Below are 13,888 nucleotides of genomic sequence, written 5' to 3' on the forward strand. Positions count from 1 at the left end.
TGGAAAGAAAGCAGAGTTGTTTGTTTTTTGTTTTTTTTTTTCTAGAGGTCACATGCTCTAGAGGAAATACAGGTAGGTCCAAATTAGGTGAATGATGAATCTCCTGAAATGGTGGCATGTATTTGAATTCACATTATTCTAAAGTTATAATTATATAAAACAAGATAGTGGGTTCCAGCCCAGTAGAAATACGCTGCACTCATTCAAATAATATGAACACTATAGGGGATTCATTATTTACGTTATTTGGGACTTATATGTAACGCTGGATATAAAGGCAGAACTCTTCATCTGTCTATCTCTTTTTAACATTCATTAAAATTTTTTTGAATTCCCAATTCTCTTTCTCCTGACCCTTCTCCACCCATTTAGAAGGCAAGTAATATATCATTTATACATGTGATGTCGTGTAAAACATTTCCATATTAGCCATGTTGCAAAACAAAACAAAGGCAAACAATAAAAACCAAGAAACATAAAGAAAGTGAAAAAATGTTTCAGCTTTACTCAAAGTTTATCAGTTCTCTCTGGGGAGGGGGATAGCATTTTTCATCATGGGTCCCTTGGAATTCTCAAGGATCATTGGCTTGATCAGAGCAGCTCAGTCTTTCACAGTTGATCATCCATCATACAATGTTGCTCTTACTATGTACAATGTTCTGGTTTTGCTCACTTCGCTCAGTTCATGTAATTTCTTCCAGGTTTTTCTGAAAGCATCCTGCTCATCATTTCTTAGAGCACAGTAGTATTCCATCACAATCCTATACCCCAACTTGTTCAGCATTCCCCAGTTGATGGGCATCCCCTCAGTTTCCAATTCTTTTTACCACCAGAAGAGCTGCTATAAATATTTATTGTACATCTATGTCCTTTTCCTTTTTCTTTGATCTCTTTGGGGTGCAGACTAGTAGTAGTCTATTACTATTACTACTAGTAGTATTGCTGAGTCAAAGGGTATGCATATAGCCCTTTGAGCATAGTTCCAAATTTTCCTCCAGAATGTTTGGACCAGTTTACAACTCCACTAACAGTGTATTAGTGTCCCTATTTTTCCATGTCCAAGAAGGCAGAATTCTTTCAATTAATTGTCCTCTTTGGGGATTAAATCTCTAGGCATCAACTAGGAAACCACTGCCTATTGTGACTTAAGGAGCTGAGCCAAGGAAATTCCTGTGGGATTGGGCCTAACATTTCTGGATTAGTGACATGCCACTGATATTTGGATAATCCAGAGAGAAAATAAAATTGTAAAAAAGTTCCAAACCTTTGAAAAGTGCTCGATGGTACATATTTTATAGGACAGTGAGTCACAACTAGTTTTGTTTATAGAATTTCTTGAGAATTTCTTAATGTTCTTTGAGAAAAAGTAAGATACTCTGGAGGGTTGCAAAACCAACCTTAGGAGTTCTGGGTCAGAATTTCCTTCAGAAGGGGAAAACCAAGGCCATTAGGAAAGACCCACTTTTATTGTGGGGTTTGGCATAACTGTGAAAAGAGGCTGAATTTGTTTTTTTTTTTAAACCTGACTACAAAACCTTATGCCCTGAAAAAGAAAAATGCCAGCCTACATGCCAAGTAATGAAAATGTCCTTTTAAATATTTCTCTGCAGAACCAGAGTTGATCCATCATGATGGACTTGTTCTTTGTAAGATAAAGCAGCATACTTAAAGATCTCACATACTATTTGAATGCTTCTGATCAGTGGTAGGGGCAGGTAGGTGGTACAGTGGATAGAGCACCAGTGCAGGAGTCAGGAGGACCTGAGTTCAAATCTCACCTCAGACACTTGACACTTACTAGCTGTGTGACCTTGGGCAAGTCACTTAACCCCAATTGCTTCATCCTGGGTCATCTCCAGTCATCCTGATGAATATCTGGTCACTGGATTCAGATGGCTGTGGAGGAGAAGTGAGGCTGGTGACCTGCACAGCCCTCCCTCCCTCAAAACAAAATCAAGTGCAAGTCATGTCATCATTTCTCTGATGGCATGGTCTTCTTTGGCAATGAAGGATGAAGACACATGCACAAAAGAGAGGAAAGATGGGGAGAGGAGGTTGTAAGAGATGTTTGAGTGCCATACAGGGGATTTTTATATCTGCTTCTAGAGGTAATAAGGAGACATTGGAGTTTATTGAGAGACAGTGTGTGGATGCTCATGACTGTATATCTTAAGTATCTTCAGGGTCTGTTATTTGGTATAGACAATTCCTTCATCTTTGCAGATTATAACTCATTTACTTTTAATTTACTCCTAATTTATTGGCAGAAGGTAGCTAGATGGTACAGTAGACTGAGCATTGGACTTGGAATAAGAAAGACTCATCTTTATGAATTCAAATCTGGCCTCAGACACTAGACCCTGGGCTAGTTACTTAACCCTGTTTGCCTCAGTTTCCTCATTTGTAAAAAGATCTGGAGAAGTCAATGGCAAACTATTCCAGTATCCCCGCCAAGAAAACCATGAAGAGTTGCATACAACTGAAAATGACTGTACAACAACAATCTCTTGTCAAAGTCCCTTCCACAAGGTCACCGGCACAATGAGAGTGTCAATCTGGGATTAGGACTCACCACCCTCTATGCCTCCCATCTTTCCCAGGGTCACTTTTTCCTAGCCCTAATGATGCTTCTGTTGTATGTTGCTGCTGTGTGTTTCATTTTCTCTCTCTTTGTTTCTTTATTCCGTACTCTCCCCTTCCTTCCTCCCTCCCCCCCTCTTTCTCACGCTCTGTTTCTTTTCTTCCTTCCTTCCAGAGTGAGTCTTCTGTTTGTGTTGGATCTCTGAGCTTCCTTTGCTCTCACCAGTGCTTCACTGATCTGCTTTGGGATCCTCTGCAGGAATAGCAGTGGTATGCATGAAAACCCTTTCACAACTGGGTTTCAGTCAGCTTTTCTAGATTTGCTTCACATTGGTCCCCTTTATGAATGGTGTGTTCCAGCTAGAGTCTTTAGCATCTTCCTTAGATGCTATGTCCTTCACAGACGCCTGTTAGACTGGGAGCTCTTTAGGGACAGGGACAGTTTTTTGCCTTTCTTTGTATCCTCATTGCTTAGCACAGAGTTCTTGTTCAGTCATTTTTCTGTTGTGTCCGACTCTGTGATTCCATTTTGGGTTTTCTTGGCAAAGATACTGGAATAGTTTGCCATTTTTGAGGAAACTGAGGCAAACAGGGTGAAGTGACTTGCCCAAGGTCACACAAATAATAAGTATTTGAGGCCAGATTTGAAGATGCCTTCCAGATTCCAGCCCTGGGGCTCTCTAAGCACTATATCTCCACCTAGCTGCCCTGTAAGAATTTAGTACATGTTGATTAGCTGACTGATCCATCTTCCTAACTGTTAATTCCATCTTTCTCCTCAGACTATCTTGAATCTGCTTATTTGTTTACATGTTGTCTCTTACAACAAAATATCTCTTTGTACCTAGTACATCACCTTACATATAGGTGTTTTTAATAAATGCTTATTTGAACTGAATTGTTAATTACCTGAATTTCTGGAAAAAAGAAAATAAATAATTTTTAACCAGAGTAAAACCTGATGTGGGAATGAAGCTCATGATCCAGAAAGAAATATTTCCCAGGGCAGAGGTTAACCTTTTCTGGATCCTGCATCTCTGTGGCAGTATGGTGAAACTCAAACTTAAAGCCCCTGACCTAGGGGTCTTCTTATATAGTAATTCATTCATTCAGTGATTGCTTACTAAGCCCCTACTGTGTGCCAGGGTCTGACAAGTGCTGGGGATACAAAGATTTAAACCCCCCCCACCAGTTCCTGCCTTCAAGGAACTTGCGTTCTGTTGGGAATAAACAACACATACACATACAAGTAAACATAACCCACATACAAAGTAAAAACAAAGTAAGCTAGGGGGAGGGAAAAACACCAGTAACTGGGGGATGGGGACATGGAGTAGAGGAGCAAGCATCTAGGTCAGGATTGGTTGGTTGGTTGTTGTTCTTGATGCTAGAAGAGTATCAACATGATGTCACTATGTCAGGGTCAAGGTACAGTGTGTCTGACTGTGGCTGATCAGACCAATAAAAACTTGAAAGGTTCTACCACAGGTCAAGGGCAAATAGTCCATGTGAACGTCGGGAGTGGAGATGTCTCTAAATTTGTGCATCTCATGTTACCTTTGAGCTACTGTAATTCTGCTTTGTTCATAAAGCACAACACCTTCTCTGATGAGGGCACACTATGCTGAATGGTCATGTGCCAGTGTCTCCCATGTCACACAATTTCAAAGTTCTTCAGAGAGATCTTGAGAGTGTGCTTGTATCACTTCCTCAGACCCCCATGTGTGTGCCTTCCTTGTGTGAGTTCTCCATAAAATAATCTTTTAGGCAAATGTACATTTGGCATTCAAACAACGTGGCCAGCCCATCAGAGTTGAGCGTTGAATGCTTGGCAGTTCAGCTCAAGCAAGGACTTCAGTGTCTGGTACCTTATCCTGCCATGTGATCTTTAGAATCTTCCTAAGACAGTTCAAATGGAACTGTCACTGATCTACCTGGCACTGATCTACCGTTCATGTTACACAGGCATATAACAATGAGGTCAGCACAACGGCTCTGTAGACCTTCAGTTTGGTAGTCAGTCTAATACCTCTTCTCTCCCAAACCTTTCTTTGGAGCCTCCCAAACACTGAGCTAGCTCTGGCAATGTGTGCATCCCTGGAAAGTACACTACCAAGATAAGTGAACTTATCCACAACATTCAAAACTTCTACATTTGCTGTAACTGATGGTTCTTTGTATGAATGATGCAGTGCTGGCTGGTGGAGAACCTCTGTTCTCTTGGTGTTGTCAGGTCAAAATTAACATAAGTGGTAGAGAAGTGATTCAGCCTCAGAGGCTGCATTGAATGTATGATCATTCAGGAATAAAAAGTCAAGCACCAACTCTCCCTCTACTTTAGTCTTGGTTTATAGATTTTTCAAGTTAAATAATTTACCATTAGGTGGTAGCTGCCCCTGATTCTGTTTTCACCCCTGTTGAGGGTGTCTGACAACATTGCTGAAAATATCATGCTAAAAAGCATGGGAGCAAGCACTGCTTCACTCCAATGGTGACTGGGAAAGTGAGAAAGCATTAGCCATTATCCAGAATCTAGGCAAGCATTCTTTCATGAAATTGATGTACAGTACTGATGACCTTCTTTGGGCAACCAAATTTTGCCATAATTTCCCACAAACCCTCATGATTGACAACATCAGAGGCCTTGGTCGGATCTACAAATGTTCTGTTCTGCTCTGGGCTTTTCTCCTGGAGTTGTTGGGCAGCAAACACCATATTGACTGTTCTTTGGCCCTTTCTGAAGCCACACTGGCTCTCAGGTAGATGACCATCTTCCAGGTGCAGGATCACAGGATAATCTATTTCCTTTACCTCTATAAGGATGGAGGCATCCTTGAACTCCTATGGGATAACCCTACTCTTTCCATATAACCCAGAAAATTTCAGTCAGCTTTTGTATCAGCAGTGGATCCCCTGCCTTGTAAATCTCAGCCAGAATAGAATCAGTACCAGGTGCTTTTGTCACCAGAGAGGAGCCTCATGGCATTCAAAACCTCTTCTTCAGTTGAATGTTTGGCTAGAGGAGGGATTGACTTCAGCCTTGACTTCAGAATGTGGTCAATGGCTTCAACACTGATTGATGATAGTCTATTGAGAACACTATGAAAGTGTTCAGCCCATCTCCTTATCACTAAGCAATGTAGTGCCATCAGCACTGAGTAGTCAAGATTCACCATAGTTCTTTGGTTCATAAATAGCCCTCATGGCATCATAAAAACATTTTGGGTTGTTACTATCAGTGTAAAGCTGAATTTCATCTGCCTTCTTACTGAGTCAAGAATCCTGCATCTCTCTAATCTTTACTTGTACTTTACTTTTTTTAAAATAGTATTTTATTTTTTCCAATTACATATCAAGACAATTTTTAGCATTCATTTTTACAAGATTTTGAGTTCCAAATTTTTCTCCCTCCTTCCTTCCCTCCCCCATTCTTCCAAAAATGGTAGGCAATTCAGTATAGGTAGGATATTTGATATACATGGACTTGCATGTAAAATATATTTCCATATTAGTCACAGTTGAGAAAGAAGAAATGGATGAAAAGAAAAAAATGAAAAAGAATAAAATGAAGAAAATATGCTTCTATCTGTATATAGAGTTCATCAGTTCTTTATCAGGATATGGATAGCATTTTCCTTTGTGAGTCATTTGTACTTTGTCTTGGATCATTGTGTTGCTGAGGATAGCTTTGTCATTCATAGTTGGCCATCACTCAATGTTGCGAATACTGTGTACTGTGTTTTTCTTGTTCTGCTCATTTCACTTTACAATAGTTCATGCAAGTCTTTCCAGGTTTTTCTGAAATCTGCCTTCTCATCATTTCTTATGCACAATAGTATTCCATTACATTCATATACCACAGTTTCTTCAGCCATTTCCCCACTTGATGGGCATCTCCTCAGTTTCCAATATTATGTCACAATGAAAAGGGCTGCTATGAATAATATTGCACATGTAAGTCCTTTTCCATTTTTTATGCTCTCCTTGGGATACAGACCTAATAGTAGTATTTGCACTTTACTTTTGATGGAATTAAATGCTGCCTTTTTAGAGACAGATGAATTATCTTGCTGGTAAAACTTTGTTTTTTGTTTAACAACTTTTGAATTTTGTCATCATTTTTGTCACATCAGTCTTGATGCTTGTGAGTATTCTGGCCCAGCTGAGCCGAATGGTACTGTACATGGGATTTCTGAAAGCTGTCCACTCGTTTTCTCCCCCATTTTTGCCAGCTGTGTTTTGGTTCAGCTTTTCCTCCAAGTTAGCAAAGAACTGTTCACACTTAGAGAAGCACTCTACTCTATTGACATTGTCTTCTGGGAGTTGTTTTGCCTTGGGTCTGCCACTTTTGTTGATTATTAGCTTGGAGAGGATAAGTCTATGATCGGTCCAGCACCCTATGCCACACTTCACCTTTTTTACTCTCATGTCCTGTGTTGTCTTTTCTCCTTACAATGACATATTCTATTAAATGCCAATATTTGATGTGAGTGTGCATCCACAACATTTTGTTGCATTTAGGTAAATGGAAGACAGTGTTGGTGATGAGAAGGCCATGTGAAGCACAAGTCTTCAGAGTGAGTGACTGTCCTTGTTCCTAATTCCATTACTTCCAAGGACTCTCTGCCAAATTTGATGGACTCTGCCTACTCTGGAGTTAAAGTCACCCAGAATTATTAGCTTGTCCTCTTTCAGCATGTTAGGGTCTCTAGGTCTTCATAAAATTTAGATCAGGATATGCTTGTGTAAGAGGAGACACCTGAGCTCAGCCTTGAAAGAAGCTAGGGATTCTAAGACATGGAGAGTAGGAGAGAGTCTATAATACTACCCTCAAGGTCTGTGGTACAAGGTTATTATTATAATTATATTATAATATAGAAATTACATTATAATATACCAATTACAATACAAATTATAATATACAAATTATATTATAATATATAAATCTGTTATAATATTATGTCATACATGATAATATGTGATAATAGAGTATATGTGATATTATGTTATGATACTGTGTTATCGTATAATATGATAATAAAAATCTTAATAGTTTTAATAGTCTAAAACCACGCTAAGACTTTAAGGACATTTTGTATAATAAATAGTAATAATTTATTTATATTATAGGTCATATAATGATATAATACCACAATACAGTGTTGTTATTATAACAGAGTTCCTCTATGCGTGTGGGTACATACGTTAATATTCATGGCCTATCACTTGTAGCTTATCAGCATGTCGGAGTGTTATTTCTACCCCAAAGAAGAACTTCTGGGGTACTCAGTGCCAAGCATTCATGGAAGATGGTGATTGACCACTTCATGTACTTCAAGCAGCTGCTAGAGAGCTCTTATAGGCTCCATGCTTTTTCATCCTTGGAGCCTGGCACTCAGAGAGAGCAAGTTTGAGCACTGAGGTGGGAGGAAGTACACAGGGTCATCTCTGATCAAGTAATTGAGGCAATGGGTGGGGCATGGGGGTCAAATGTTGTTTGAGGCATCAGCCAGGTCTTGTCTGAATTGGTAGCATCTGGACCCCAAAAAAGTCATAGGATTCAGAGCTGGTAGCAACCTTAGAGGTCACTTAGTCAACCCCCCTGATTTTATAGAGAAGTAAACTGAGGCCCAGAAAAGCACAGTGTAGGTATTTAATGAGTGTTTATTATATTTAATTAAATTGAACTAGCCACCTGAGAAATAACAGTGATTCTGGGCCAGATTCCTCCTTTTTTGGGGGAAAGAGACTTTAGTTTAATGTAACAAACATTTGTTGTTCAGTTGTCTTTCAGTCATGTTCAGGTCTCTGTGCTCCCATTTGAGGTTTTCTTGGCAAAGATACTAGAGTGGTTTTCCATTTCCTTCTTCAGCCCATTTTTTAGATGAAGAAACTGAGCCAAACAGTGTTAGGTGATTTGCCTAGGGTCACACCGCTAGTAAGTGTTTGAGGCCAAATTTGAACTCAGGTCTTCCTGACTCCAGACCTCTATCCACTGCATCACCTCGGCCTTACTCTTATCATTTGTACTGTTTGTCATTTATACATAAAAATGATTCAAGATTCTTTGAAAAGATAGAATAGGGACAACCCTCTAATCATAAATGTCAGCTTCCATATGCTTCTCAAGGGTTGGTAATGAAGGATCAATAGCACAGAAACCATGCTGGAAAAAGATTTCCTAGAGATGGTGAGGTTCTCCAGATCGTCCTATTTATCAATGACATAGTTAAGAGTATAAACTCCTTGAGGTCAGGGGCTGTCTTTTGTCTGTATCGTAGTGCCTGGTACATAGTAAGTACTTCAGAAATGTTGATTGTTTATATCAAGCTCGGCAACATTGTAGCGTCTCTTGGTAGAGATACGTAGTCAGAAGAATTTGGCCTAACCATTCACATGAGAAAAAGCCAAGAATATGTGTTATTGAGATTACGACACACAGTGAGAGGTATGACTTTTAGAGTTAGTCTGTCAGAGAGAGGCAGACGCGCACACACAGAGAAATACATACAAAATATTTGTGAATCATTTATGCCATGAAGTAAACGCAAAATAACCTGAATAGGGGAGAATGGGAGATCAGGAAGGGCTTCATGGAGGAGTCGATGTCTCAACAGGGATCTGAAGGAAGATCTAAAGATCCTGGAAAATAGTGATGAGGAGGGAATGCATTTGAAGGATGGGAAATAGCTCATCCAAATACCCAAAGGTGGGAGATGGAACACTGAGTTCAGGGAACAGCTGTTAGACCAGTTTGGATAGAGCAGACTGACATGTAATAGTGTGACCCTGAGCAACTCACTTAACCCTGTTTGCCTCAGTTTCCTCATATGTAAACCAAGCGGAAGAAGGCAACAGTAAACCACTTCAGTATATCTGTCAAGAAAACCTCACTGGATTTTCTGGGGTGGCTGAGAGTCAGGTACAACAGAACACCAAAAAGGCTTGGGATCTTTAGCCTGCTAGAATTGCTGATTCATGGAACGGGGATACTGAATGTACATCTTCTCTAGTCAGTCAAGAGTTAACAACCAATGAAGACAGGTTCTTGAACATCTGTTCTGTGCCAGCTGCTGGAAAACAAGAGACAAAAGGCTCGATTATCTCTCCAAATAGGACGATGGCTATGTGTCTCTACTTGTGTCCAAAGGAGGTCTGGAATCCTATCCCTCACCCCCCACCCCCAGGGGAATTTAGGTTGGTGTGGGAAAGCCCCAGTGGAATCTGTACTGACCAAATAAATCCCTTCTTGCTTCACTATTTTGGTGTTCTCTTCCAGGGAGTCAAGAAGATGTGGATTCTAATCTTGCTTTCAACTCTTACCAGTTTTATGATCTTGGCCATGATGCCTAACATCTAGGAGCCTCAGTTTCCTCATCCATAAAATGGAGATAATTGGACCTATAATACCTATCCCAAAGGGTTGTGGTGGGGGCTAAGTGAAGCATTTTGCCAGCTTTAATGTGCCATATACATATCTGTTTGTTGATGATCTCCAGGGCCTCACATTTGTAAAGCATCTTTTATCTAGACAACTTTGACTGTTGCTTTTATTTCATGATTGTTTCTAGCCACATCCCAGTAAGGGAGGTGGCTCCATCTTACGGAAGAGGAAACTGAGGTAAAGGAAGAGTTGAAGGAGTGTGGCATGATAAGAACTCTAGTAGGGGAGGCAGAAATCTTGGGTTTTACTCCTGGCTCTGACACTGCCTTGTTCTCTGAGCTTGGTCTAGTCACTTAACCCAACTTCTGGCCTCAGTTTCCCTCTCTGTAAAATGACGGTATTGGATTAGAGCATCTCTAAATCCCTTCCAGCCAAACTAGTTCCATTCTCCTGAATATGCTGTATGTCCCCTGCCTCGGTGCCTTTGTTTGTTTTCTCCTTTTTGCTCAGAAGTACTCTCTCTTCTTGTTCCCTGTTGAATTCCTTTAAAACTCAATTCAGACATTAAGTTGGGGTTGGATTAGAAGCTCTAGAAGGCCCTTTCCCTGATCTTTCCCAGTTGGTAATGACCTTCATCCTCTGATATCGCAAATACACTTACCATGTAATACTGTCTGTTACAGTTTTTCTTCATTTTGCAGGTGAAGAAACTGAGGCATAGAGAGGTTAAGTGACTTGCCCAGGGTCATACTGACAATAAGTGTCAGAGGTGTAGAGTTTGAACTTAGATCTTCTTGACTCCAGGTCCAGCACTGTCTTCACTGTGCCACCTAGCTGCCAAATTATACCATATGAACATAATAGAACGTTGGAATGGAATGATGGAGACACTTTCAGGGAAACCGAGGAACTTACAAGAATTGATGCAGAAGCAGGAGAACACTTTACACAGTAATGGCAACACTATGAAGGTGAACAGCTCAGAAAGGCATTAAGAACTTGGATCAATACAATGCCCAAATACAGTTCTAGAGGATCCCTCATAAAACATGCTTCCCAACAGAGAGGTGATAGACTCAGGGCTCAAAGTAAGATATATTTGGGGGGAGGGCATGACGAATGGGAACACAGTCAACAAAACTGGCTACTCAACATTTTTCAGACCTAGGCTGTCAAAAGAGCAACATTAGATTATTACAAGTTCTTGAGGACAGAGCCTGGCCTCTTTTTGAAACTTTTTTTGTGTCCCCAGAATTTAGCAGAATGCTTGGAACGTAGCAGGCCCTTAATAAATGTTTATTGATGGATTGAAATTGCCAGAGCAAATATCTTGGTAATGCAAGAAAGTGTTTCCTTTCAGGTCCAAGAGTAAAAACTAGGCAGACAAGCAGAAACAGAATTGGTTCAGTGACACTGATATTTATTCTAGGAGGGCACAACCCTGGATTTTCCCCTACAGATCATCAGAATCCTTGAAGTAGGTCATGCTCAGACTCAGGGACTACAGCACCAGAGAGCTGTTTTGTCAGTCTTGAACTCCTGCAGGGGATTGGAAAGTAGGAGAAAGAAATAGGGAGGAGGGAAAGGGAAAAGATTATCTTGAAATCCCTTAGGTGCCCAGTATGGTCCTTTAAGCATGTTGTTTCCTGGGTCAGCCTTTAAACTTATTCTGGTTGGAATGAGCAAGCAGCATATACCCTCTAACAGGTCTATCTGGAATTAATTAACTCCCAGCCTTGGGAAAAGAGCATGCTTTGGGTGCTACAAACCCTGCCTCCTATTGCCTCGATTCCTGGAAATGACTCCATTACCGCTTGAAGTGTGCCAACTTGTTTGTCTGGTTAAGCATTAGATAGTCTTCTGCAGACTAAATCTTTACTAGCTCAGGAGAGGAGACAGGGGCTCAGCTGGAGAGGAACTGATTTGTAGAACAGTTCCCTTCAGCTGCTTGGAAAGTACTTAGTTTCATGATGGGCCTTTGTGGGCCATGTGGTGTGGGAGGTATGGACAGGAGCTGATTGGAGTCACCTCTGAGAGCCCCGGCTAACATCAGAAGTAACCTTTTTTTTGCTTTTTGCTTTTAACGTTTTGCTGCAGCTTTTATGGGGCACAGGCTGGCAAACTTTCTCTCAGTAGCTGCCTGCCTACATTGGATCTCCTAGGACACTGATCCCAGCTTTCTCCAGAGGAGAGGAATAGGGATGGGAGTGGGGTGGGGCTGGTTTTGATGGAATATTCAAGGCTATCTGATAGGAATGGTTCTGTGGAGCTTTAGAGGCTGAGCTGGCGGAATATGTTTGTGATAATTTAGCGTTTCTCAATTCAACAAGAATTTATCAAGGGTTTATTGTGTGCCAGGCATTGTGCTAAAGCGTGGGGATGCACATACAACCAAAAGGAAACACAGTTCCTGTCCTCACATAGCTTCCATTCTGATGGAATTTCTGTAGCATTTTGTCGTGAAAATGTTCTGCCATAAATAGTGATCTGGGAACTATATGAACTATGTGGAAGGCTAACTTGCTACTCTCTATGAACTCACCAATGTGTATCTTACCAAACGATGTCCCCTCTACCTTCCTTTGCTCTTGGAACATTTTTACCTCTTTCTCTCCTTCCCCCATCCCATCCATTCCATTTCCACAGTAGAGTATGAAGTAGGAAGGGGGTGGGAGAAGGATGTTGAAGGCTGGAAGTATTATGAGCTGCTGTTTCGGATCACAAGCTGTACTCTGGTTTCCTCTATCTTATCATGACTTATACTTTCCTCCAGTGAACCTTGACCTGGTCACAAAGTCTAAGGCAGATTACAGAGCTTGGTCTCTGTGTTAGATATTCCATTAAAAAAAAAAAAGGAAGGAAAAAAGAAAAAGAAAGGAACATGCCTTGTTTAGCAATGCTTCGTGGCTCCAATCTGCTTGGTTGAAGGTGCCCCCCCATCCCCTCTAGACTGACTGTAAATTTATCCATTGTAGTCTCCTCCTCAAGGGCAGAGACGCTTTCTAAAAAATTTTTTTGTAAACACAGTGCCTTGAACATAGTAGGCATTGCATAAATGCTTGTCCATTGATTGCTCTATATTTTGCCCACTGAACTCCAAGTCCGTATCAGTAAGGAATGAGAGAGTTTGTCCCAGCTTGGGGTGCAAGTTCAGTATAATCCCTATAGCTACGCATACATAATCTGTCCAGTTCAGCACAGTTTTTAAAAAAAATCAAACAAACAAACAAACCAGAACCCCCTGGTAAAATGTATTCAAGGTGGATAATTGAAAAAGTATTTAAGGAAAAACAAGGAAATAAGCAGGAAATGGCCCACGGATCTAATGTTAGGACCTTCCCACTGGGACACAGCGGTGTCAGGATGTACTGGGGACTCAGCGGTGGCCACCTTCAAGGGAGATTTATAGATGAAAGTTGTCTGGGTGAGAAAGGAAGACAGGGTTTCGTGTGACCTGGACAAAACAAAGCAGCCTGGTGGTGTTGTATAGGAAATGGGGGAGGGGCAGTGTTGTTTTGTCCCTTGCACAGCTGTTGAATCCCCTTTCAAAGCTCCTCACACAGGGACAAAAGCCAAAGGAGACAATGGAAAAGGAATTTCTGGCAGGATTGGCCCTGAAGATTCTAGAGTTTGGAGAATTCAGGGTAGACTTTGCTACAAATGATTGTAATCGTATATAGACCCATTGTAGATGCTTGATAATTTTGTGTTGGAATGAATTGTATTGTATTAAATAGGCTAAAATCCAAATACCAATCATTCTTTAGCACTTCTATAGCATAATATGGTTACAGATCACTTTATGTTCATTAAAGCATTTATCTACTCCTCACAGAGGCCCCAAGAGATTTACCCAAGGTGACACAGGATTAGAACTTGGGTCCTGTGATTCCAAGTTCCCTGCTCCCTCCCCTTGCATGGTGG

At 40.8% G+C, this 13,888-nt stretch overlaps 1 protein-coding gene across 5 annotated transcripts in view; it reads left to right on the forward strand.

Annotated features, from left to right (window-relative positions):
- IL34 (interleukin 34) overlaps positions 1–13,888 on the forward strand; it is a 62,958-nt gene that overhangs the window by 13,524 nt on the left and 35,546 nt on the right. The gene's annotated exons all lie outside the window — the stretch shown is intronic.

The sequence above is a fragment of the Notamacropus eugenii genome, chromosome 1 (assembly GCF_028372415.1).
Source record: "Notamacropus eugenii isolate mMacEug1 chromosome 1, mMacEug1.pri_v2, whole genome shotgun sequence".
Classification (NCBI taxonomy): Eukaryota; Metazoa; Chordata; class Mammalia; order Diprotodontia; family Macropodidae; genus Notamacropus; species Notamacropus eugenii.